This window comes from Oryctolagus cuniculus, chromosome 18 (genome assembly GCF_051225735.1).
Source record: "Oryctolagus cuniculus isolate XC-2025 breed Fujian yellow rabbit chromosome 18, ASM5122573v1, whole genome shotgun sequence".
In the NCBI taxonomy this organism is placed as follows: domain Eukaryota; kingdom Metazoa; phylum Chordata; class Mammalia; order Lagomorpha; family Leporidae; genus Oryctolagus; species Oryctolagus cuniculus.
In genome coordinates, this window is record NC_142884.1 from 29,758,073 (window position 1) to 29,784,221 (window position 26,149).

Below are 26,149 nucleotides of genomic sequence, written 5' to 3' on the forward strand. Positions count from 1 at the left end.
CTGAGGAGTGAACCAGCAGATGGAAGACCTCTCTCTGTGTCTCTCTGCCTTTCAAATAAATAAATAAATCTTAAAAAAATAAATAACAGCAGCAGCAGCAGCAGCTCAAACAATGGGCTTAGAGCAGCACCAGACACAGGGCACACCTGCCTCCTTTCTCCTTTGGAGAAAGGCTTCTTACTGCTGATTTTTTCCTACCCGGCATCCTCTCTGCCTTCTCTTGGTAACACACGCACCCCTGCCCTCCGGAACCCCTTTCTGTCCCAGCGATTGGGGTTGGGGTGGTCATGACCAAGGCTGACCAATGAGAGGCCTGCATCTCTCTGGCCTCTGGGACTGGTTCCAGGGCAGTCACACGACCCACAACAGACCAATGAGGCTCAATTCTGAGACTTTTGCTGGAAATAATAAGGAAGTCTTTTTATCCCACAGACTGGGGACACTGGGAGTGTGGAGCTCACTGCTAACCTAGTCTTGGGCAGATGTAGACTCCCCAAGGGCCAACCCACCTCTCCTACACAGCGGCAGAAACTGAAACCCTATACACGAAAGAAAAGCAGACCAGGCAAGCCGGTCAGGTGCAGCCTCTCAGAGACGCAGATCTGCCCCATCTGAGAGCGAGAGCCCCAGGAATGCCGGGCTGCCCCTCCCTGACCGCCTGCAATTCTGCCTGCAGGCCCAAAGCGCCTCTGCTGGGGAAGCAGTGAGTCAGCGGGCCGTGACCTTAGGAGCACTATGTGTATGGGTGGGGGAGGCTGCTTAGGGAGGGGTCCCTGACCCTGGGCCCCTCGAGGCACACCCTGTTTTCACAGGATGACATGCCATCAAGGCCTCAGAAGTTCATCAAAAGCACAGGTCACCGGCGTCACAGCTGCAGGGACCTGGGACCCTTCTGGGCCTTCTCCCCTCCCCCCCGCCACCCTGATGGAAACCCATTTACCATCGCAAAGTCTCTCCATCATTGACAGCAGTGGGGAGATGTGTTCAGGCTCCAGACACAATCGGGAATTATCCGTACTGCGCTTACAGCTGAGGGATGCACTTCCCTCTTAGGCGAGGTCACCTCCAGGTTGTCCCAGGCACGCTCTTCTCCTCCTGAGTTCCAGAGGCTGACAGTCACGGGGGACCCTTCTCAGTCACCCAGGGTCCTTCCTCGGAGGCTCTGTCTGATCCTGGCCAAGGGACGCGCAGATGACCGATTCTGTAGACCAGACACCACAAGGTCTAACCCCGACTCAGGCCTCGGTGGACAGTCAGCTTTTGGTGAACAGCACTGGGCACGTTCCCTGCAACAGGACCACCTCCCTGGCTTAAAGTGCAGGGAATTACAGCCGCAAAGTAAGTGACTGGAGAAGTTAAAAACAGGTGGGGGGTGGGGGGTCTTTGAAGGGGAGCCCCGCAATCCGAGCACCAAATGCCCAAAGCTCTTGCTGACTGTAGAACCATATACAAGTAAGACAGTCGCCTAACAGCAAGGCTGAGGCAAAGAACACTCAGCTGAGATTTCAACCACTGTGCTCTGCAGGAGACAGTGTACGGGTTGAAAACAACTTTATTGAACAAAAATCAATATTCTTCACGCTTAAAAACTGCTAAGTGATCTAAGTAAAAATTCTCACCCACACACAGACATAACAGATGAGGTGATGAATGCGTTAGCTTGATTTAATCATCTTAAGCGTGCGTTTTACAATGTATACATATTCTAAAACATTATTTTGTATACTGCAAATATATACAGTATTTGTTCATTATACCTTATGAAAGGGGGAGTGGCAGGCAATCAGTGCTCTTCAGCAGAAACAAAGAATCCAGAGTCTCCGCAATATTTCATCACAATTTCCAGGACAAAATCCAAAACTGCCTGTCCCATGCAGATGAGAAACCATGACCCAACAGTGAAGATCAAATGTTTTTTCCTCAATGGAGAAAAAGGAAAAGAGAAGTAAGAAACCCAAAACTGATGGAACAAACAAAACAAACAGAAAAATTGGTAAATTTCAATTCAACTCGCCAGTAATTACACTAAATGTAATTGGTCTAAACTTTCTAATTAAAAAGCAGAGACAGATATGACAAAAAGCAAAATCAAAATAATTATTATCTAGGAAAAAACATGTTAATTATAACTGTTAAAAGTACAAAGACAGAAAAAGAGAAACAATAAAAACACTTATTGTTAAGAAAGCTTTTTTATTTTTTTAATATTTCTTTATTTATTTGAAGGTCAGAGTTACACAAAGACAGAAGGAGAGGCAGAGAGAGAGAGAGAGAGAGAGAAGTCTTCCATCTGCTGGTTCACTCCCCAGTTGGCTGCAACGGCCAGAGCTGTGCTGATCCGAAGCCAGGAGCCAGGAGCTTCTTCCGGGTCTCCCATGCAGGTGCAGGGATCCAAGGACTTGGGCCATCTTCTACTGCTTTCCCAGGTCATAGCAGAGAGCTTGATCAGAAGTGGAGCAGCCAGGACACAAACTGGCGCCCATATGGGATGCCGGCACTGCAGACAGTGGCTTTACCCACTATGCCACAGTGCCCGCCCCAAGAAAGCTTTTTTAAAGATTTATTTTATTTATTGAAAGACAGAGTTACAGAGATAGAGACACAGAAGGAGAGGTCTTCCATCCACTGGCTCACTCTCCAAATGGCCGCAATGGCTGGAGCCGAGCAGATCCAAAGCCAGGAGCCAGGAGCGTCTTCATTCAGGGTGCCCCTTTAGCTTCATTTAGGAGCTTCGTTCAGTGCTTCATTTAGGAGCTCCACATTTAGGGTGGAGGTGTCAATCCTCCTTTTTCAGTAATTGATAGAACAAGCAGAAATTAAGATCATAAAAGACTTGAACAAAACCATCCAACAACTGAACTAGTTGGCATTTACAGAACACTGCACCCTACACGTTTCATTCAGTTGCATGCAGAAATGTTCGTTAACTTGGAATTCAGTGACAAAAACATATCTGGAAAATCTCCCAGTTTGGTAACTAAATAACATATTTCTAATGAAGTTAAACAGCAAACTTGTGATAGATCAAGTAGGAATCATAAGAGTGAAAAATACTTTGAAATGAATGAAAATGAAAACAGAACATACTAAAATTTGTAGGATGCAGTCAACTCAGTATTTCAAAGGAAATTCATAACCTTAAATGCTCAGAGTAGGGACTGGCATTGTGGCTCAGTGAACTAAGCTGCCACCTCCAATGCCGGCATCCTGTAATAGAGTGCTGATTTGCTTCCAATCCAGCTCCCTGGCAGTGTGCCTGAGAAGGCAGTGCAGGATGGCCCACGTATTCAGGCCCCTGCCACCCACATGAGAGACCTGGATAGAGCTCTGGGCTCCTGGCTTCGTCCTGGCCGATCCTGGGCCATAAGCGTCATTTGGGCAGTGAACCAGTGAATGAACGAACTTTCTCTGCCCCCTGTCATGGTGTCTTTCAAATAAATAAATAAATCTTTGTAGCCATCTGAGGAGTAAGCAAGCAGATGTAAAATCTGTCCCTCTGCCCTTCAAATAATAAATAAATACGTCGTTTTAAAAAGATCGTAATAGAAATCAAGGCCTAAAGCCATTTATAAAGGTTTTTTTTTTTTTTTGGACAGGCAGAGTTAGACAGTGAGAGAGAGAGAGACAGAGAGAAAGGTCTACCTTCCATTGGTTCACTCCCCAAATGGCCTCAACAGCCAGCGCTGCACCGATCCGAAGCCAGGAGCCAGGTGCCTCCTCCTGGTCTCCCATGCAGGTGCAGGGCCCAAGCACTTGGGCCATCCTCCACTGCCTTCCCGGGCCACAGCAGAGAGCTGGACTGGAAGAGGAGCAGCCAGGACAGAATCCGGTGCCCCAACCGGGACTAGAACCCGGGTACCAGCGCCGCAGGCAGAGAATTAGCCTAGTGAGCCACGACGCTGGCCCATTTATAAAGTTTAAAACTTAACCTAAGGCTGGCGCCGTGCCTCACTAGGCTAATCCTCTGCCTTGTGGCGCCGGCACACCGGGTTCTAGTCCCGGTGGGGGTGCCAGATTCTGTCCCGGTTGCCCCTCTTCCAGGCCAGCTCTCTGCTGTGGCCTGGGAGTGCACCTGGCTCCTGGCTTCGGATCGGTGCAGCGCTGGCTGTTGAGGCCATTTGGGGAGTGAACCAATGGAAGGTAGACCTTTCTCTCTGTCTCTCTCTCTCTCACTGTCTAACTCTGCCTGTCCAAAGTGCTTGGGCCCTGCACCCCATGGGAGACCAGGAGAAGCACTTGGCTCCTGCCATTGGATCAGCGCGGTGCGCCGGCCGCAGTGCACCGGCCGCAGTGCACTGGCTGCGGCAGCCATTGGAGGGTGAACCAACAGCAAAGGAAGACCTTTCTCTCTCTCTCTCTCTCTCACTGTCTGCTCTGCCTGTCAAAAAATTAAAAAAAAAAAAAAAAAACTTAACCTAAAACAAGTAAGATATGAAAGAAAATGAAAACTTTAAATATTTGAAATTGGGCCTTCTTTGAAGAGGTGCAAATATGATACAATTTTAGATACACTGATCAAAAAATTAGTTCTTTAAGGAATAACAAAGCGTTTTCCACAACACACCTTTGAAACCAGATGTGAGCTCTCCCCACACACCAGTGGGACAACTCAGAGGGGACGAGCTAACTCACTCCAATCCTGGCGCTGTCGATCTGGAAGCAGCGCCAAACCCCAAGGCCTGGGCCCGGCCCCTCCCCGCTGCAGATGACAGTAGCAAGCGCACTTCTATTTTAAAAATGGAGACTTCCATGACCCCTCCCTTCAGGCTAAGTAACTCACGCCAGCAGCCCACAGAACTCGGAAAACACTGTACTCCCTAAAGCAGGAAACACGACACGGATGAACGGCGCATGGAAGAGATGCAGAGGACAGGGTGGGGAAAGGGGCAAAGAGCTCCATGAACCTCCCGCTCGCTCACTCGCTCTCTCTACAACTCTGCCTTCCAAATAGAGAAGACACCGAAATTCTATTTTTTTTTTAAGATTTATTTATTTATTGGAAAGGCAGAGTGACAGACAGGCAGATACAGAGAGACAGAGGTCTTCCATCTGCTGATTCACTCCCCAAATGGCCACAGTGGCCGGGCCAGGCCCAAACCAGGAGCCAGAAGCTTCTTTCAAGTCTCCCACATGGGTATAGGGGCCCAATCCCTTGGGCCATCTTCCACCGCTTTCCCAGGCACAGTAGCAGGGAGCTGGATGGGAAATAGAGCAGCCAGAACTTGAACTGGCACCTCTATGGGATGGTGGCACTGCAGACAGTGGCTTTACCCACTATGCCACAGTGCTGGCCCCAAGACACAGAAATTCTAAGCAGTACTGTATCTATTTTAAAATTGGATTCAAATTATTCTTCCTACAAAGAAAACTCAAGGCTCAGGGAGCTTCACTAGTGAATTTTGTCAGACATTTAAAAAGGAACTATAATACCAAGCCCACAGAAACTCTTTGCAAACACAGAGTAGGAAGCAGTACCTCCAAGTCACTTTATGAGGCCAGTAGTACAGGATAGAAACATTACAAGAAAAAAAAAATATAACACAGACCAATATAACTTGAAACACAGGTACAAAAGCTCAACAAAATTTTAACAAATCAAATCTAGAAATATGTAAAAGTAGGCTTTATCACAACACAGGGATAGGTCTGATCAAAATTGATAAATCGGGGCCGGCGCCATGGCTCACTTGGTTAATCCTCCGCCTGAGGTGCCGGCATCGCATATGGGTGCCAAGTTCTAGTCCTGGCTGCTCCTCTTCCAGTCCAGCTCTCTGCTGTGGCCCGGGAAAGCAGTGGAGGATGGCCCAAGTGTTTGGGCCCCTGCACCTGCATGGGAGACCAGGAAGAAGCACCTGCCTCCTGGCTTCAGATCGGTGCAGTGCCAGCCGTAGCGGCCATTTGGGGAGTGAACCAACAGAAGGAAGACTTTTCTCTCTGTCTCTCTCTGTCTATAACTCTACCTGTCAAATAAATAAATAAATGATAAATCAAGATAGTCAACCTCATTACTCAATAACAGAAGTATCTCATGATGTTAATGGATACAGAAAAGGCTCTTGGAAAATTCAACATGTATTTGTGGCTAAAGAAAAAACATCCTCAACCTGATAAAAATGCATCTTTGGAAAGCCGACGTCCAATATCACCATTGAGGGTAAGAGAGGATGGTGTCCTAAGGTCAGGCAAAGACGATGGGCTTCCCTCTCCACTCATACTCAGCACTGTCCTAGAAGTCCAGACCAAGGAAATCAGACAGCGAAAGAGACACGCAAACAGATCAGGAAGGAAGGCTCAGACTGACCGCTCACAGGTGACCGTCTATGTGAAAAATCCGGCCGGCGCCGCGGCTCACTGGGCTAATCCTCCGCCTTGCGGCGCCGGCACACCGGGTTCTAGTCCCGGTCGGGGCGCCGGATTCTGTCCCGGTTGTCCCTCTTCCAGGCCAGCCCTCTGCTGTGGCCAGGGAGTGCAGTGGAGGATGGCCCAGGTGCTTGGGCCCTGCACCCCATGGGAGACCAGGAAAAGCACCTGGCTCCTGGCTCCTGCCATCGGATCAGCGCGGTGCGCCGGCCGCAGCGCGCCGGCCGCGGCGGCCATTGGAGGGTGAACCAACGGCAAAGGAAGACCTTTCTCTCTGTCTCTCTCTCTCACTGTCCACTCTGCCTGTCAAAAAAAAAAAATAAAAAAATAAAAAAAAAAATATGTGAAAAATCCCAAATATACAAAAAAAAAAAAAAAGCCAACAAATATCACCACAAATACCTAATAATAAACACAGCAATTCAAGAAACAAGGAAGGCAACATGATGCCACAGAAGAACACAACACTTCAATACTAGAATGTGAGGATGAAGAGACTGACGGAATGACAGAAATGGAATTCAAAAAACTGATTACTTAGGATTACTTAGAAGAGATCAGAAGCAAATTCATGAACTAAAGAAATCTGTACATGACATGAATGAAAGTTTTCCCACAAAATTGAGATTTCAAGGGAAATCAAAATGAAATGTTGGAAATGAAGAATTCAATAGAACAAATAAAAATATGGTGGGAAGCCTTAAGAACAGACTTGATGAGGCAGAAGAAAGAATAACTGAGTTAGAAGATAAATCTCTGAAAATTTTACAATCAGATCAAAAAAAAAAGAAGAAATTAGAAAACTGAAAAAAAAAAAGTGTTGGAGACATATGGGGTACTATCAAATGACCCAACATATGGGTCTTAGGTTTTCCTGAAGGCATGGAAATAGAGAATGAATTAGAAGGCTTTTTTTAGTGAAATAATAACAGAACTCTTTCCTAATTTGGAGAGAGAAAGGGACATCTAAATACAGGAAACACATAGAACTCTAACAGACGTGACCAGAATAGATCTTCACCATGACACACTATAGTCAAACTCTCCACAGTAAAACATAAAGAAAAGATTTTAAAATGAGCAGGAGAGAAACACCAGATTACTTTCAGAGGATCTCCAATTAGACTCACAGCTGACTATTCATCAGAAACCCCACAGGTTAGGAGAGAAAGGTGAGATTTATTCCAAGTGTTAAGAGAAAAAAATTGTCAACCCAGAATACTGTACCCTACAAAGCTCTCATTTATGAATGAAGGTGAAATAAAGACCTTCCATAACAAACAGGAATGGAAAGAATTTGTCAGCACTTGTCCAGCCCTACAAAAGATGCTTAAAGATGTGCTACACTTAGAAACACACAAAGTCCTCACTATGAAAGAAGGTGAAGGCAGAAAATCTCCCAGTAGAAAGTAGAAAGGAAATCCAAAGGAAACAATAGGAATATTTATGGAAAAATGGCAGGGCCAAGTCAGGTTGTTACTTACCAGTAGTCACCTTGGAGGTAAATGGCCTCAACTCTCCAGTTAAAAGACACAGACTGACTCAATGGATTCAAAAATAAAACCCGTTATTTGCTTCCTACAAAAAACACATTTCACCAACAAACATGCAGACTGAAAAGTGAAAGGTTGGAAAAGATATTCCATGCTAACAGAAACCAAAAAAGAGCTGGTATAGCCATCCTAATATCTGACAAAATAGACTTTACCACAAAGACTGTTAAAAGAGACACAGAAGGGCACTATGTAATGATAAGGGATCAATTTAACAGGAAGATATGACTATTATAAACGTATATGCACCTAATTACAGGTCACCTGGCTATTTAAAAGAAATGTTAATGGATCTAAAGAGAGAGACAGAGTCCAATACAATAGTAATGGGGGACTTCAATACTCCACTTTCAGCAATGGACAGATCAGACAGAAAATCAACAAGGAAACAACAGAGTTAATCAACACTATCGACCAAATGGACCTAACAGGTATCTACAGAACTTTACATCCTACAGATGCAGACCACACATTCTTCTCAGCAGTGCATGGAACTTTCTCCAGGATTGACTACATCCTAGGCCATAAAGCAAGTCTCAGCAAATTCAAAAAAATCAAAATCATACCATGCATCTTCTCCGACCACAATGGAATGAAGCTGGAAGTCAACAACTCAAGAATCTCTAGAACATAAACAAATACATGGAGACTGAACAGCATGCTCCTGAATGAAAAGTGGGTCATTAAAGAAATAAAAAAATGTCTGGAAACGAATGAAGATCACAATACAACATATCAAAACTTATGGGATACTGCAAAGGCAGTGTTAAGAGGAAAGTTTATAGCAGCTGGTGCCTATATCAAGAAATTGGAAAGGCACCAAATACATGAGCTATCAATGCATCTCAGGGACCTACAAAAACAACAGCAAACCAAACCAAAAACTAGTAGGAGAAAATAAATAGTTAAAATTAGAGAAGAAATAAAATTGAAACAAAAAAAAATACAAAAGATCAGCAAAACAAAGAGCTGTTTTTTTGAAAAAATAAAGAAAATTGATATACCATTTACCCCACTAAGCATAAAAAGAGGGAGAAGACCCAAATCAATAAAATTAGAGATGAAAAAGGAAATTTAACTACAGACACCACAGAAATAAGAATCATCAGAAATTACTACAAAGAACTGTATGCCAACAACTGAGGAAACCTAGAAGAAATGGAGAGATTCGGGGCCAGTGCTGGTGCATAGCAGGTAAAGCTTCCGCCTGCAGTACCGGCATCCCATATGGGCGCTGGTTCCAGTCTCGGCTGCTTCACTTCCAATCCAGCTCCCTGCTAATGCACCTAGGAAAGCAGTAGAAGATGGTCCAAGTCCTTGGGCCTCTGCACCCATGTGGGAGACCTGGAAGAAGCTCCTGGCTCCTGGCTTCAGATCAGCTCAGCTCTACTCTGGCCACTGCAGCCATTTGAGGAATGAACCAGTGGGTGGAAGACCTCTCTCTGTAACTCTATCAAATAAATAAAAATAAATCTTAAAAAAAAAAATGGGCAAAGGACTTAAACAGCATTTTTCAAAAGCGGAAATCCAAATGGCCAACAGACACATGAAAAAACGTTCAGGATCACTAGCCATCAGGGAAATGCAAATCAAAACCACAATGAGGTTTCACCTCATCCCCGTTAGAATGGCTCACATACAGAAATCAACAAACAACAAATGCTAGTGAGGGTATGGGGGAAAAGGGTACCCTAACCCACTGTTGGTGGGAATGCAAACTGGTATAGCCACTATGGAAGACAGTTTGGAGATACCTCAGAAATCCAAATATAGACCTACCATATGATCCAGTCATCCCACTCCTGGGAATTTACCAAAGGGAATGAAATCAGCAAATAAAAGAGCTATCTGCACCTCCATGTTTATCACAGCTCAATTCACAATAGCTAAGATATGGAATCAACACAAATACCATCACTCATCAACTGAAGACTGGATAAAGAAACTATGGGATATGTACACCATGGAATACTATACAGTGGTGAAAAAACATGAAATCTTGTCATTTGCAACAAAATGGATGAAACTGGACATCATATTTAGTGAAATAAGCCAGTCCCAAAAGGACAAATACCATATGTTCTCCCTGATCTGTGATAACAGCAGAGTACCTAACTAAAAGGTAATCTATAGAAGTGAAAATAACACTTCGAGATGTAATGACTTTGAACAGCTCTTGTCTTGACTGTTGAGGAACAGTTTTTTTTTCACATACAATTTGTGGAACTCTTTACTTTATTATAGAGTTAATCGTATGTGCATAAAGTTAACTGAAAATAGATCTTAGTAAAAAAAAATCTTAGAAGAGGGAGGAGAAAGAGGGGTGGAAATGTGGGTGACAGGGTGGGTATGGGGGGGAAGAATCACTATATTCCTAAAGTTGTATTTACAGAAAACATAAATAGTTATACATTCAAAAAAAAGTTAAGAGTGGGAATAGGAGAGGGAAGAGAAAGAAGGGTTGGAGCATGAATGGGAGGGATGGCAGGGTGGCAAGTATCACTATGTTCTTAAATCTGTACAAAGGAAAAACATAAAGCTTGTATATCTTAAATAAATTTTTTTAAATCTCAGCATAAAAAGACTAATTATAATTCTGAAGTAACCAAAACAGTATATAAATATAATATCTAGAAATATCAAAATAGTATATTAATACACAATGGAACAGAGTACAGAATAGAGTACAAAATTTTATTTTTTTAAAGATTTATTTGAAAGTCAGAGTTACACAGAGAGAGAAGGAGAGGCAGAGGCAGAGAGAGAGAGAGAGAGGTCTTCCATCCGCTGGTTCACTCCCCAAATGGCTGCAACAGTCAGAGCTGCACCGATCTAAAGCAAGGAGCCAGGAGCTTCTTCCGGGTCTCCCACATGGGTGCAGGGGCCCAAAGGCGTGGGCCATCTTCTACTGCTTTCCCAGGACACAGCAGAGAGCTGGATTGGAAATGGAGCAGCCAGGACCCAAACCGGCACCCAAATGGGATGCTGGCACTGCAGGCGGTGGCTTTACCCGCTACGCCACAGCACCAGTCCCAAGTATAAAATTTTAACTCAAAGGAGTCCACAGACCTAAACATAAAAGATAAAACTATCTATCAAACTATAAGAGGAAAGCATTTGTGATTTTGGATTAGTCAAAGATTTTCTAAATAAACCAAAACAGCACAAACCATTAAAGAAAAAAATGATAAATTTAGAATCCTTTTTTTTTTTTTTAAGATTTATTTATGGGGCTGGCGCTATGGTGTAGTAGGCTAAGCCTCCGCCTGCGGTGCCAGAATCCACCTCCTTCTCTCTATTTCTGTTTTTCAAATAAATAAATAAATCTTTTCTTTTTAAGAATTTATTTATGTATTTGAAAGGTAGAATTACAAACAGAAAGAAAGGTCCTCTATGCCCTGGTTCACTCCCCAGATGGTCACAATGGTCAGGGCTGGGCCAGGCCAAAGCCAGGAGCTTCTGCGTCTCCCACATGGTTGCAGGGGCCCAAGCATTTAGGCCATCTTGCGCTGCTTTCCCAGAATGCATTAGCAGGGAGCTGGACAGGAAGTAGAGCAGCTGGGACTCAAACCAGCGCCCACATGGAATGCTGACATGCTGACATTGTAGGCAGAGCCTTAACCTACACCACAGCTCTAGCCCCTAAATTTAGATTTCATAAAGAAGTAAAGCCTGCTGTTCAAGACTTAGGAAAATAAAAAGGCAAGCCACAGACTGAGAGAAAATAATGTCAATACATCTACTTGCTAAAGGACAGCATCCCTGGTATCCATCTCAAAAACAAGGAAGATCAACAACCAATTGAAAAGTTGGCAGGAGGGCTACTACCCTGGCTCACTTGGATAATCCTCCACCTGCGGCGCCAGCACACCAGGTTCTAGTCCTGGTTGGGAACCCGGGTACTAGTCCCAGTTGCTCCTCTTCCAGTCCAGCTCTCTGCTGTGGCCCAGGAGTGCAGCGGAGGATGGCCCAAGTGCTTGGGCCCTGCACCTGCATGGGAGACCGGGAGGAAGCACCTGGCTCCTGGTTTCGGATCAGCACAGCACTGGCCGTGGTGGCCATTAGGGAAGTGAACCAACAGAAGGCAGACCTTTCTCTCTTTCTCTCTCTCTCTCTCTCTCACTGTCTATAACTCTACCTGTCAAATAAAAATAATTAAAAAAAAAAAAGTGGGCGGGTGGACTTTTGAGTTAGCTGTTAAGAAACCATTAGATGCCCATACCCCATGTCAGAGCGCCTGGGGCTCACGTCCTGACTCTACACTCCATTCCAGCTTCCTGCTAATGCACACCTGGGAGCCCGTGGTGATGCCTCAAATAATTCGTGTTCTTGTGACCCCTGTAGATCAGGATTGAGTTCCTGGCACCTGACTTTGGTCTAATTCAGGTTTTTGTGGGCACTGAGGGAAAGAACCATGAGATAGGAGCTCCGTCTGTCTGTCTCTCCAAACAAAACAGGACAACGCTTTGAAGAGTCAGTTCACAGAAGATACACACTTAGCAACAGGGGCAGGCAGCCGGCACAGTTCAGCCACTGCTGGGGACGCCAGCATTCTGCTTCAGAGGGCCTAGGTTCCAGCCCCTGCTCGACTCCCCACTCCAGCTAACGCCCACCCTGGGAGGCAGCAGGGATGATTCACGGGCTTGGGAGACCCAGAGAGAGCCCCCAGCGCTTGGCTTCAACCCAGCTCAGCCTTGGCTGTTGCAGGCATTTGGGGAGTGAGCTCAAGAATGGGACATCTCTGTCTTTCGGTTAAAAAAAAAAAAAAAAAAAGCCAAGATATTTTGCTCAAGGACATCCAAGGTAAACCCACCCTGGGGAATTACTGCACACTCACTAGGACAGCTACAATGACAAAGACACTGGCCGAATGGCAAGCAGGGAGGATGGGAGCGGATGGATGCTCACGCTGCTGGTGGGGGTGTCAAATGGTACAACTACTTCAGAAAACAGGATGCCCAATACACAAACACTTATGTGACCCAGTAATCCTGTTCCAGAAATTTCCAGGTGTAAAACATATGCCAACATGACGTCTTCCAATGACTGTTCATGGTGGCTTTATTCACAATCACACCATACTGGAAACTACCTAAATATCAGTCAACAATTGGACAGATAAATGTGTCCCAGAACTAAGAACAACACTCCCTCCAAACGGAGAATCCAGTAGACACATGACAGCCCCGACAAATCTCAGACTTTATTCCCAGAGAAAAGAAGCCAGGCACAATAGGTCCAGTAGGATTCCATTTACAGGAACCTGGAGAAGCCAAAGCGAAGTATGGTAGGATGGTGAACCAGTGTTTGCCTGGGGCTGGTGGGGGGAGGGGGCCTGACCACAAAGGAGCACAAGGGAAATCTGGGGGAGGGGTGACTGACATGCTCTGTATCTCAACTGTGGCAGTGGTTATTCTGGGGTCTATTTTCATTGTATTTGAAAGGCAGAGAGACAAACAGACAGAGATCTCCACCTACCGGTTCACTCCCCGAATGCCTGCAGCAGCCAGGGCTGGGCCAGCCCAAAATCAGGAGCCAGGAGTCTCCCGCACGTGTGACGGGGCCCAAGTACTTGAGCAAGGATCTGCTGACCTCTCAGGATACACATTAGCCGGATACACAGGTAGACAACTACATCAGAAGTGAAGCAGTTGGGACTGGAACCGGCATTCCTGATACGAGACGTGGACATCCCAAGCACAAACTTAACCACCGTGCCAAATGCCCACACCTGGATCTTCTGAAAACTGACTTGAGGGCTGGTGTTGTGGCATAGCATGTTAAGCTGTGGCCTGCAGTGCTGGACCCCTTAACAGAGAGCTGATTCATGACCCGGCTGCTCCACTTCTGATCCAGCTCCTTGCTAATGTGCCTGGGAAACCAGCAGAGGATGGCCCAACTGCTTGGGTTCCTGCACCTGTTAGGTAGGAAGTCAGTTATGAGCTTATGTGTGTGTGACATAAAGGCCTAAAGAGAAGACATCTAAGTCCAGCATATGCATCGGCATCTCAAAGTCATCCTGACAATGTTTCAGGGGCAGCCTGGTATTCGCATCCTGCCCTGCCCCCTTCTACCTGATAACCTGCCAGGTGGAGGTCCCCGCCCCTTCTGCCTGACAAATCTTCCACAATCTCCCAGGTGCAGCCCAGTATCTGCATTTCAAACACCCTGCTCCAGATCCCCATTCTCCAGGGGTCTTGCTCACCCTTCCTCTAAACTCAGGATGGCACCAGCCAGGCTTCCTCCTGTCTGATACCTTCAGGGCAAAACTCAGAAGTTTTTCTATTTACATCCAAAAAGTCCTTTGTTCCAAGAGGAGCAGAGGTGGGGAAGCAAGACCCATCTCCTTCACCACCACCACCACCACCACCACCACCACACACACACACACCGCCTAGCTCAGCCCTCTGCCTCTCTGCTGAGCAGCCCGCCTGGTCTGGCCAGGTGTACTCTCTCCACTCAACCATGTAACCTTGCTCCTTCCTCCCCTCCTCCCGCCCCCCACCCCGGCCCTGCACTCTTTCCCAGGTCCTGTCTGGAGAGGTGCCCTTCCATCCTTACAGATGTCCCTTCCCTAATAAACCTTGCTATTTTATCTCCCACTACTCTCTGTCTCACGCCTGAGTTCTTTCTTGTGGGAAGACAAGAACCCTGCAATTTTTCCGGTAACACACCCACATGGGAGAACCATAGAGAATTCCTGGTTCTTGGTTCCAGCCTGGCCCAGCACTGATTGTCCATTGTGGTAGTTTGGGGAATGAACCAACAGAAGGAAGATCTCCCCCTCTCTCTCCCTCTTTCTAACTCTGTCTTTCAAATAACTACAATAGATTAAAAAAAAAAAAAAACAAACCTTACTTGAAATGAGTATATCTTTTTATAAATTATAACCCAGAAATTTTAAAGTGTACGTGTGGCTTGAATTTTTAAAATAAATAAACTTAAAAATGGAGAGAGAAAACCTCAGCAGCAATAACCACATAAGAGCTTGTTATAGTGTAAACTAAACGCTCAGCAGGTGGATACCACGGCGCTCTGTGCAAAGGCTGCAGGGAGCTGAGCGTGTCGCTGAGCTGGGAGGACGGGGACAGCCTTGCACCCGGGTCCTGAGGGACGGGCTGTGAAGGGCAGCACAGAGAGGGGGATGCATCCCCAGGCTTCTGTCTGCTGCAGTCACTGGGGCGTGCAGTCCTAACCGGAGCCAGGGCTGTTCTACACGTAGTGTCATGGAAGCTCACAAGAGCATGGCGAAGGCTGCCCCAAACGAGCATCCAAACACTAAAGACCGGGTCCCAGGCATCATCTGCTCTGCGCTAGCTTGCTGAGTGATCTGGAGTAAGCAATTTTCCTTCTCTGGGCCTCAGTTTCCCCATTTGCGACATGAGGGTGCTGGACAAATGCCAGTTGCCGACACTGAACATTTCCTAGGGATGTCTGACCCTCCACCCACATCTCTCTACTCCCATCCCTGTGGTCCTCATCACAGAGGTAATTTTTCTTTTTAAGGATTGTTTCTGAAAGGCAGAAGGAGAGGTCATCCACCTGCTGGCTCACTCCCTAAATAGCTTGGTCAGGTTGAAGCCAGGAGCCCGGAACTCCATCCTGGTCTCTCACATGAGTGAAGGGGTCCAAGCACTCGGGCCATCTTCTGCTGCCTTCCCAGGCACGTTAGCAGGAAGCTGGATTTTCGGAAGCAGAGCAGCTGGAACTCAAACCAGCATTGCAATGTGGGATGCGTAACACAGGCTTACCCCCCTGCACAACCACACTTGTCCATGGAAGTATTCTGTAATACACAAGCCCTGGGGAGGCAATTCCAGCCTATGCGACAATGCCAGATGCGCTCAAGTGTCACCTACGTGCTGTATGACGACCACTCAGTGAACCAATGCAGAAGACAGAATGAAAGGCTCTAGGAGTCACGATTCCCGGCTGGGCCTCCGACACTCATGTGCAGATGCAGTACACTGGCCTGCGTTGCTGAGGGCTGTAGCTCAAGGGTCTCAGAAGCCCACCCACTGGACTGCGTCTTCCCAGCCAGGGCCCGCCACAGGGGGCAGTCCCAGGAAGTCAGAGCCTTTCTCGGGGGGAAGTTCCACGCCCCACTGGCCAAGCCTGGGTTTGGCCCCACCCGGCACTGGTTTCATGGCGGCGCAGCCTAGGCAGCCTCACAGGATCCTGATTTAAAGTTCTGCTGTCACAATCCTGAAACTCCTTTTTCCTTTTTTTTCAGTTCAATCTATTCTTTTATTCATTTTAAAAGCAGAGAAACAGAGACAGACAACCTTCCATCTGCTGGTTCACTCCCCAAATGCCTGCAACAGCCAGATCTGGGCCAGACCAAAGCCAGGAGCCCAGAACTCAGCCACCACAACTCCCACGTGGGCAGCAGAAGCCCACACAATGAGCCACCACCTGCTGCCTCCTGGGGCGCACGTTAGCAGGAGGCCGGAACTGGAAGCAGCCCCAGGGTACAAAGCCAAGCATTCCAGTGTGGGATGCTGGTGTCCTGAGCAGCACCCTAAGTGCTGTGCCAAAAGGCTGCCCCTTGAAATTCTTAGTAATTGCTAAAAGACTGATTTATTTGAAAGGCAGAGAGACAAAGAGGAGGAGAGAGAGAGAGAGAGCGCGAGAGAGAGCCCGATATCTTATCTACTTGTTCATTCCCCAAATGCCAACAATGGCCAGGGCTGGGCCAGGCCAAAGCCAGGAGCCTCAAACTCTATGCTGCCCTCCTAAGTACATGGCAGGGCCCCAAGCACTTGGGTCACCGTCTGCTGCCCTCCCAGGCACATTAGCAGAGAGCTGGATGGGAAGCAGAGTGGCTATGACTTGATCTGGCTTTCTGATGGGAGCTGCAGGCGTCCTGAGCGGTCTAACCAGCTGTGCCACGACACCCGCCCCTCAGTAACTTCTGAACAGGCCATGACACTTCCGTCTTGCTCCGGGCCCCATAAATGACCGTGCTGGTCTGTGCCCAACCCAACACAAAGCCTACAGTCTGAGAATGGGGGTGAGAAAGGGGAGACAGGGAAGGGTGAAGGCAGAAGCAGCAGACATCCGCCCTGGATGCTCAGCCTGTGACTGCTACTATTATTATCATTGCAATACTCCCTTTTAAATATAAATCAATGTAACTGAAGTGAGAACTGTCAGAATTCTGGATGAGCAGAAGGAGCCACCCTGCGCATTCCAGTTCTCCAGAAAACAGAGCCAGTGGGACATGCGGGGATGCGTCACCGGAACTGGCTCACCTGTCTACCGAGGCCCCAAGTCCCCCAGGCTGCGGTCGGCAAGCTGGAGAGCCAGGACATCTCAGGGTCCCCAGGGGCAGGGAGCCAGGGGCGCAGCTCTGGGTCCTTGTCTGCAAGCAGAGATCCAGACGCTCCAACCGCCTCCAAAGGTGGCGGTAGCTGCGCGAGCCTGCTCAGGGGGGCAGGCACTCTCCCGGCAAGACTTTCGGCTCTGTCTGAGCCGTCGGCGGGTTGCACAACATTCACCCAGGTTGGGTGACGGGCTGACTCCAAATGCAGGGACCCTCACAGACACACTGAGCTGTGTGGGCATCCCTTAGCCTGGTCAGGTCGACTGGGGAAATGAACCATCCTATGGTCCCTGCTCCACCTCTCTCCCTCCCTCCCCAAGGGCTGCTTCGTCGCTCCCACAGCTCCAAGGGCAGCCTCATCCTGAAGCCACATGGGACCGGGACTCGAGTTAACCGGCTCTAATACGTGCTCTGCTTCTCGGCTTTTGAGGGGTCTCCACACTCTGGTAATAAGGAGTGTGTGGGGGAAAAAAACACACACAAAAAAAAACAAGGAATGAGAATGTCCACCTGTCAGTGTCCTTGGGCCCCTGCACCCTCGTGGGAGACCTGGAAGAGGCTCCTAGATCCTGGCTTCAGATGGGCACAGCTCTGGCTGTTGTGGCCATTTGGGGAGTGAACCAGTGAATGGAAGACCTCTCTGTCTCTACCTCTGTCTCTCTGTAACTCTGCCTTCAAATAATTAATAAATAAATCTTTTTTAAAAAGAGACAGAGAGAGAGGGAAGAAGGGAGAGAACTGGTTTCGAATATCTTCTTCCCCTTGACTCCAACCCCCTGAGTTAGGCTTCATCTTTATTCCCCACTCATTGGGAAGAAAACCAAGACTTATGTGGCAGGGTCTCCTGCCCAAGCTCACATCTCTAGAAGTAGAAAAGGGTCTAGGACATAGGTGTGTACACTCCAAGGCCAAGGCTCTGCCCTCTAAGTCCTGTCTGCTTTGATCTCGAGCCCTCTGATCCCTGATTCCTTACAGGTGTAGTACAAACACACCTAACCTGTGCAGACGACCCTAGCCCAGCTACTGACCTACTCTCTCCCCAGTCAAGTCCAAAGTCACTTCCTGAGGGCAGGAGCAGGGGAATCAGTGACAAGAGCTCAGAGACCAGGGCTGGCATGTGGCATCCCATGGGGGCGCCAGTTCAAATCCTGGCTGCTCCACTACCGACCCAGCGCCTGAGAAAGCAGCAGTGATGACCCAAGTCCTTGGACCCTGCACCCACATGGGAGACCCAGATGGAGCTCCTGGCTGCTGCTTTCAGCCTGGCCCAGCCCTGGCTGTTGTGGGCATTTAGGCAGTGAACAAGCAGATGGGAGATACATTCTCTCTGAGTCTGCCTTTCAAATAAGTAAATAAGGAAATCTTTAAAAAAAAAAAATGCAGAAACCCATAAAACCCTCCCAAAGGCAGACACAGATACCATCTTTGGTCTCATTCCTGAGAAAGCAGAGGAGAATCAGACTGCCTTTTGCTCTCAGCTTTCATTCACCAGCTTCCCCAAGTCCCCCCCCAAAGGTCAAGAACTGAACAATTTTGTCCCCCATGAAAGCCCCCATCGCTGTCTTCATTCACCAAACTCTACGGGACGAGGCCCACTGCAGGAGACACCCACAACTCTGTGCTCCTAAGTACCACTGGAGGCCTCTGAGCAGCCGCTCCAGGAGTAAACCCAACACTGGAACTGCTGCTGCCCCAGGTGCAGGGCTGGGCCCAGGGTGAGACAAGGAGGTGCCATGGGCCTCACAGGGCCACGCAAGTGGAGGCTGACCCAACAGTGCACGCCTCCTGACGTCTCTGCTGCACTGCTTACCCCAGTTAGCCCTAGGTGTGCATGTGAGCAGTTTTGCTACACCTGCTGACACACTAACAGTCTCTCCTAGCACCAGACACCATCGGGCTTCCTGAGGTGGGTCAGTCGGGTGGGCCATCCTCTGCTGCTTCCCCAGGTGCACCAGCAGGGAGCTGGATCAGAAGAGGAGCAGCCGGAACTCGAACCAGCACCCATATGGGATGCTGGTGCTGCAGGTAGCAGCTCCACCCGCTATGCCACAGCACCAGCCCCAGAATTTACTTTTCAAGTTCCAGTAACGTTAGGCTAGAATTTTTAGCAGAATTGAATTAACTATACAGATTATTTGGTAGAAAACTTAAATTTATTTAAAGTTAAGACATTATCCCAGGTCTTGGTGCTGGAGTTGTGGTATAGAGTATAAAGCGACCGCCTGCAATGCGGTTCCGCTGCTCCACTTCTGATCCAGCTCCCTGCTAATGCGCCTGGGAAAGCAGCAGAAAATGGACCAATTGTTTGGGCCCTCGCCCATGTGAGACACCCAGATGAGGCTCCTGGCTCCTGGCTATGGCCTGGCCTAACCCCAGTGATTGCTGCCATCTGGGGAGTGAACCAGCAGATGGAAGATCTCTCTCTTTAAAAAAAAAAAAAAAATCAGGTGTTTTTAAATCGATGCATTAGAATTTTAAATTTTCTTCTTAAAGATCTTGTGTAGGGGCCTGCGCTGTGGTGCAGCAAGTTAAAGCCCTGGCCTGAAGTGCTGGCATCCCATATAGTCCCGGCTGCTCCACTTACGATCCAGCTCTCTGCTATGGCCTGGGAAAGCAGAAGATGGCCCAAGTCCTTGGGCCTCTGTACCTGTGTAGGAAACCCGGAAGAAGCTCCTGGTTCCTGGCTTTGGATCAGAATAGCTCCTGCTGTTGCGGCCACCTAGGGAGTGAACCAGCAGATGGAAGACCTCTCTCTTTTTCTACCTCTCTGTAACTCTGTCTTTCAAATAAATAAAATAAATATTTTAATAAAAAAAACACTTGGGTATTTTTCATTAGGTTAATGCATAATACTTCAGGATTGTACAGGATATCTTTTTATTACATTCCTAAGAAATGCATTGTTACTGCAAAAGAATCTATTATTAACTTTATATTCTCATCTTTTTTTTTTTTTTAAAGATTTATTTATTTGAAAGTCAGAGTTACACAGAGAGAGAGGAGAGGCAGAGACAGAGGTCTTCCATTCGCTGGTTCACTCCCCAATTGGCCGCAATGGTAGGAGCTGCGCCAATCCAAAGACAAGAGCCAGGAGCTTCTTTCAGGTCTCCCACGTGGGTGCAGGGGCCCAAGGACTTGGGCCATCTTCTACTGCTTTCCCAGGCCACAGCAGAGCTGGATTGGAAGTGGAGCAACCAGGTCTCGAACCGGCACCCATATGGGACGCCAGAGCCTCAGGCCATGGTGTTAACCCACTGCACCACAGCACTGGCCCCTTTTCATCTTCTTTTTTTTTTAAAAAAAATATTTATTTATTTGCAGAGCAGAGTTACAGACAGGGAGATGAAGAGACAGAGAGAAGGGTCTTCCATCCACTGGTTCACTCCCCAAATGGTCACAATGACCACCGCTGGGCCATACTGAAGCCACAATCCAGGAATTTCTCTTGGATCTCCCAACTGGGAGCAGGGGCCCAGGCACTTGGGCCACCTTCCACTGCTTATCCACATGCATAAGCAGAGAGCTGGATAAGAAGTGGAACAGCCAGGACACAAACCGGCACCATATGGAATGCCAACCCCACAGGCAGAGGCTTAGCCCACCATGCCACAGGGCCAGCCCCATATTCTTAATCTTAAACCGCCTGTTCAACTTTTTCATTAAGTCAGTTTGTCTGCCAAATGTTTTGCTTTGTGTTTACAGATTTATTTATTTTATTTGAAAGACAGAGTGACCATGCATGGTTCACTCCCCACATGGCTGTAACATCTGGGGCTACGCCAGGCCAAAGCCAAGAGCCAGGAACCCCATTCTGGTCTTCCGTGCAGATAGCAGGAGCCCAGGCACTTGGGTCATCCTCCGCCTTTGCAGGCACATTAGCAGGAAATTGTATCGCAGAGGAGCAGCTGGGAGGGACTTGAAGTGGCACTCATACAGGACGCCAGCATCACATTCAGCAGCTTAACCTGCTGCGCTACAAAGCCAGCCCTTATGCTCTGATCTTAACAAACTACATCGTGTGACGGGACCAGCACTGTGGCATAGCAGGTAAAGCCACTGCCTGCAGCACCGGCATCCCATATGGGCGCCCGTTCAAGTCCTGGCTGCTCCACTTCTGATCCAGCTCTCTGCTATGGCCTAGGATAACAGTAGAAGATGGCCCAAGTCCTTGGGTCCCTGCACCTGCGTGGGAGACCCAGAGGAAGCTCCTGGTTCCTGGCTTTGGATCAGCTCAGCTCCGGCCATTGCAGCCAACCGGGTAGTGAACCAGTGGATAGACCTGTCTCTCTGTCTCTCTCTCTCTCTCTCTCTCTGCCTCTCCTTCTCTCTGTGTAACTTTGACTTTCAAATAAATAAATAAATCTTAAATAAAATAAGCCACACTGTCTTACCACATTGCCTTTTGCTTCCACTCCTTGCCTCGGTCGGTTTCTCACCTCTGGCACTGGCCAGGACTTTCAAGCTCTGTGTTCACAGGGGCAGGGCCCAAAGGCATCTACCCCTCTCTTCTTTCTGCTGTTGGCCAAGCTGAAGAGGTTCAGGTTTCAGACTAACGCTTACAAAAGATCCCTGCCGTTGTGGGAGAAAAGACAGGAGGAGGACAACGGATCCGGACTGAGCCCAGGCAAGGCATGCTGCGGCTTTTCCAGGCACGGAGATGAGTATAGCAGAGAATCATGGTGGAGGGGGGCAGGACGCATGGGATTCGGGGCTGAGGACACCGAGGGGTCAACACGGAAGCCCTGGCTGACGTTTGGTGTCACAGTGAAGGCGCCGCTGGGGACACCCTCCTACCATATGGGAGTGTCTGGGTTCAAGCTTGCAGCTAATGCGCACCCTGGGAGGCAGCAGGGGGCCAGCGAAGCCCTTGGTTTCCTAAGGGGAGACCCAGATTGAGTTCCTGAGTCCTGGCTTCAGCTTGGTCCAAGCCCCAGCTGTTGGGGACATTTGGAGATAAGGAGTTTCTCTCTCTCTCTCTCGCCCCCTTTCAAATAAATAAACTAGAAAACAATTTAAACAACGAAAGACTGAAGTCCTGTTTGGGGCTAGTGGAGCCAGCACATCCCTCACTGCAAAGATGAAGGAAGAGGGACTGCACCTCACGCAGGCGGGTTCGGGGAGGCCTTCTGAAAGAGGGTGGATGTAAGAACTCAGTGCCTTGGGGCACACTTTGCGGCCCACGGGTTAAGCTGCCACCTGCCACACAGGTTCAAGTCCTGCCTGCTCCACGTCTGATCCAGCTTCCTTCTAATGTGCCTGGCAAGGCAGCAGATGCTGGGCCCCTGCCACCCACACGGGCGACCAAGATGGAGTTCCTGGCTCCTGGCTTGGTCGTGGCCTTGTTCTGGCCCTTGAGGCCATTTGTGGAGTGAACCAGTGGACAAAATATCTCTTTCTCCCTCTGTCTCTCCTTCTCTCTGTCATTCTGCATTTTAAATAAATGAATCTTAAAAAAAAAAAAATGGTGCTCTGAGCGCGAGTAGTCTGGGCGGGAGGCTAAGGATTCAGATGTAGTTAATGCTCACAAAGCACTTAGGAAAGTCCCTGGTACACCTAAGTTAAACCAAAGATCTCTGTCTCTCTCTCTGATTCGCCTTTTAAATAAATAAATAAATCCTTTAAAATCTTTTTTAAAATTTTTTAAAAGGATAGATATGTTCCAGAAGCCCGGAATCCAGAGCTCCCGAGGCCTGAGCCCTGGGCAGCAGGAACCTGGGACGTGAGACAGCAGGAGGGTGGCCCCAGGAAGACAGAAGGCAAGGACCAAGGCCGAGGCAGTGGCTCTGCCGAGGAATCTGGGCGCGTACCTTTTCGAGTTTCATCCGGTTGTCTGGCAGAGCCAAGGCCAGCCCCAGACGGCCCGCGCACCTGCTCCCAGCCACCACGGAACACGTGGCTGAATCGGTGGCCGGGGAAGCCGCTGGAGAGCCTGCGCACGCCCGGCCACGCCCACAGCTGTTCTGGCCACGCCCCTTCCATGGTGCGCGCCCCCAAGCGGCCCTGCGCTGGGCCTGACTGGGTCGCGCTCCGGAGCAGCGGGTCTCCAAGCAAAGCCTTTCTTGCCCTGGCCCGCCTGGGGAGTGAGCGGCCAGCTCCAGTCGCCCAGGCGGACGTCGGGGCGACATGAGGCCGTGCTCTCTCAGCTCAGCGCGGCGCAGCCCCATGTGTAGCCAGGGCCAGGTGGCAGCCGGACCGCCGCCGTGACGCCGGCGGAGGGGGCGGGCCGGGGGTGGAGCCTTTCGGGGGCGGGGCTGCATCACGTGGGTAAACACGCAGCACGTGGAGCGCAGCCTGCGCGCGGAGGGGCGGGGCCGGCTGCGGCTCGCAGCGCTTGAGCCCGCTTGGAGGCCGGGTTGGGCGGCGGCGGCCGGGCCCCAGACCCATCGTCAGTTCTCCAGGTTCTGCTAAGCCCATAATAGCCGTGGCAATCCTGCCAGGTCCTGTCCTGGGCAACGTAATAGCCCTGCGATAGCCATGCGAGGTGGGAGCTGCTATCCCATTTTCCTTGTCTAAAGCCACGTGGCGACCAAGCGGCGCGACCACAGGCAGCCCGGCTCCTGGCGCTGGGGCCCTGGGGGTTCCGCTACCGCGCCTCGGGGCTGGGCCTGGCCTGGGACTCCCCGGTAAGGCCCGGGTCGCACAGGTGGCGCCCCCAGAGGAGGCCCAGGCGTGGCGGGGATGGAGAGGGCCGGAACCTCTGGCCCCACCTCGCGGTAAACCAGACAGCGCCTCCTCCCTTGACTGCTCTGGGGCCGGGGGTCGGCAGCGCCCCCGCCGAGGCGGCGCCCAGGGTACTCGCAGCTCTTTCCCGGAGCGGCGTTCTCCCGGGCAGGCCTCCCTGCTCTCCCCTCCTCCTCCTCCGTTCGTGCCGCGTGACTGACCCGGAGGCGCCGCACGCAGAATCGGCTTGGGGCCTAGCCGAGTTGTCCGCCCGGACTGGCTGGGGCCTGGAGGCCTTTAGTGGGGGGAGGCGGGGTGGGGTGGCCTAGGAGGGGAACTAGAGCGCATAGAGATTTATAGAAGCGCATGGCCCCGGCAGGAGCTGGGCTGCCAGACTCCAGGGAGGGTTAGTGTTGGGGTCTACAGGAGCTCCTTATGGGGCATCCCGCTGGAAGGGCGCGGGGCTGGCTAACCGCGGGCGGTGAAGCCAGGCTTCCTGCCTGTGACCTTGGGCAAGCTGTTGAACCTCCCCCTTGTTTCTCTCTCGGTTTCCACTCTGACGTGGGGCCTGTAGGACTGTGGGAGCACGAAGTGACTCAAAAGGAGAAAAGCGCTGACGGAGGGCCCTGCACTGTCCCTGGCCCCTCGCTGCTGGGGAGGAGCCCACGTGGTCGGGGACCGCACTTTCCTGCTCTCCAAGCACCCCCACCCCACCCCTGCCGCCGGTGCTTCCCTCAAGGTTTGTTTTCTGGGAGGTCCCAGGCGGATTCCTTCAGGGACTCGCCCTACTGCATGTGCTGAGGGGGAGACCGGCACCTCCCACCCCTGAAACAAGGTGGTAGATTGACCTCCTCACAGGGGCGTCCAGAGCCCTCCTTGCATTCTGGCCTGGCACAGAGGCCGGCTCTGTGCAGTTCGGATCGTTGAGCGGGTTAACGGGGGTAGATGCCCCATTGCAGCCAGAGGAGCCCCGCTCTTGGAAGCAGGATGTTTGCAGCTGTTTCATAGCACGCCTGCCTCTGCTGTCACTCGTCTGGGCGCGTCTTTGTTGTTCCTGTACTTGCTGGTTGTGCCAGTCCAGTGTCCTTCCCTTTTCAGGGGAGCCAGGCAGTTCTGTTGGGCTGACTCCAGCGCAGCCCCGAGGATTGGCCCACGACAGGTGCTTGGCCGCTCAGAGCCCGGCACTGCCTTGGCCGCAGTGATCAGAGAAGGGATACACTTGTGACACGAGCTGGACCCCTGAGAAGCCTCGCCAGAGGCCAGGGACACCTCTGAATCCAGAAATGCCTTTTTTTTTTATCCCCTAGAGGTTTGAATTGTGTTCCACTCGCAGCTGGATGCCCTTATCTCATCCAGCTGTGGCTGCCACTTCTGGAGGAGCCTGGGAGTTCCAGGGCTCATCAGAGGGGGAACCAGCCTGTGAGTGGCTCTGCCAGGGTCCCCAGCCTGCTCTGCCTCTCTCCTCACCTGCTCTGGCTTTCCTGACTGTTGAGTTTGTGGCCACCCAGTCCACAGAGGCTGTGACTGTGTGTGCTCTGGGCCTCTGCTCTTTCGGTCTGTCTTGTCCGTAACCATACCCAGGGCCTGGACAGGAAGCTCTCAGCAATCAGCAATCAAAAGAATTCATGTGCCACCGAGGCTCCTCCAGCTGCCTGGGATCTGGGCGGTTCAAACATACCTGTGCGTCTAGAGCATCCTGTCCCAGTCAGCCACTTGCCCTTAGCACATCCTGGCCTCTGTGAGGCAGCCCCTTGCCCCCTCTTCTTCCTGGCTCCACCCTGGAGCCCCTTCCCTGGCTGTCTTCTGGATGGCCGTGTGGCCAGTCTTGGCAAGTTGTGTAAGGGATGTGTTGTCCACACCAAGCCGCCCCTCTGGGTCCCCCATCCCAAACACTTGCAAGAGTACCAGTATGCCAGAAGGGGTGAGAGAACGCACAGGAGGAGTGCGCTGGCTGCCAGGATGCAGGCTGTGCGCCTCCCAAAATGAGCAGCCGGCACATCTGCCCAGAGAAACAGGGAGGCCCAGAATCGCAAGCTTTGTTATTTTTACTTTTTTGGTGTGAGGGGCCATCTGTGCAGGTTTGTGCTTGTCTGGAGCAAGCCGGATTTGTCGAGGAGAGTCAGATGCGGGGTGGCTTTGCAGGCTGTCATGCTGAGACCTCCTCCAGGAGCTGGGGTGGCAACGCTGATATATTTATAGCATGCCAGGGTCCAGCAGCCGTGTGGGGTGAGTGTGCATGCGGGGCTGCACC

At 50.0% G+C, this 26,149-nt stretch overlaps 1 long non-coding RNA gene across 2 annotated transcripts; it reads right to left on the minus strand.

Annotated features, from left to right (window-relative positions):
* Positions 1 to 1,638: 1,638 nt before the first annotated feature.
* LOC127487532 (uncharacterized) lies at positions 1,639 to 23,443 on the minus strand. Of its 2 annotated transcripts, none has more exons than XR_016224652.1 (3): positions 23,046 to 23,411; positions 21,630 to 21,807; positions 1,639 to 1,919 (listed from the first exon to the last, which is right to left on the minus strand). It is a non-coding gene; the product is annotated as an uncharacterized LOC127487532 (long non-coding RNA). The 2 variants fall into 2 exon arrangements; XR_016224651.1 differs by lacking the exon at positions 1,639 to 1,919 and adding an exon at positions 2,190 to 2,785 and having other exon boundaries at positions 23,046 to 23,443.
* Between the last annotated feature and the right edge of the window lie 2,706 nt (positions 23,444 to 26,149).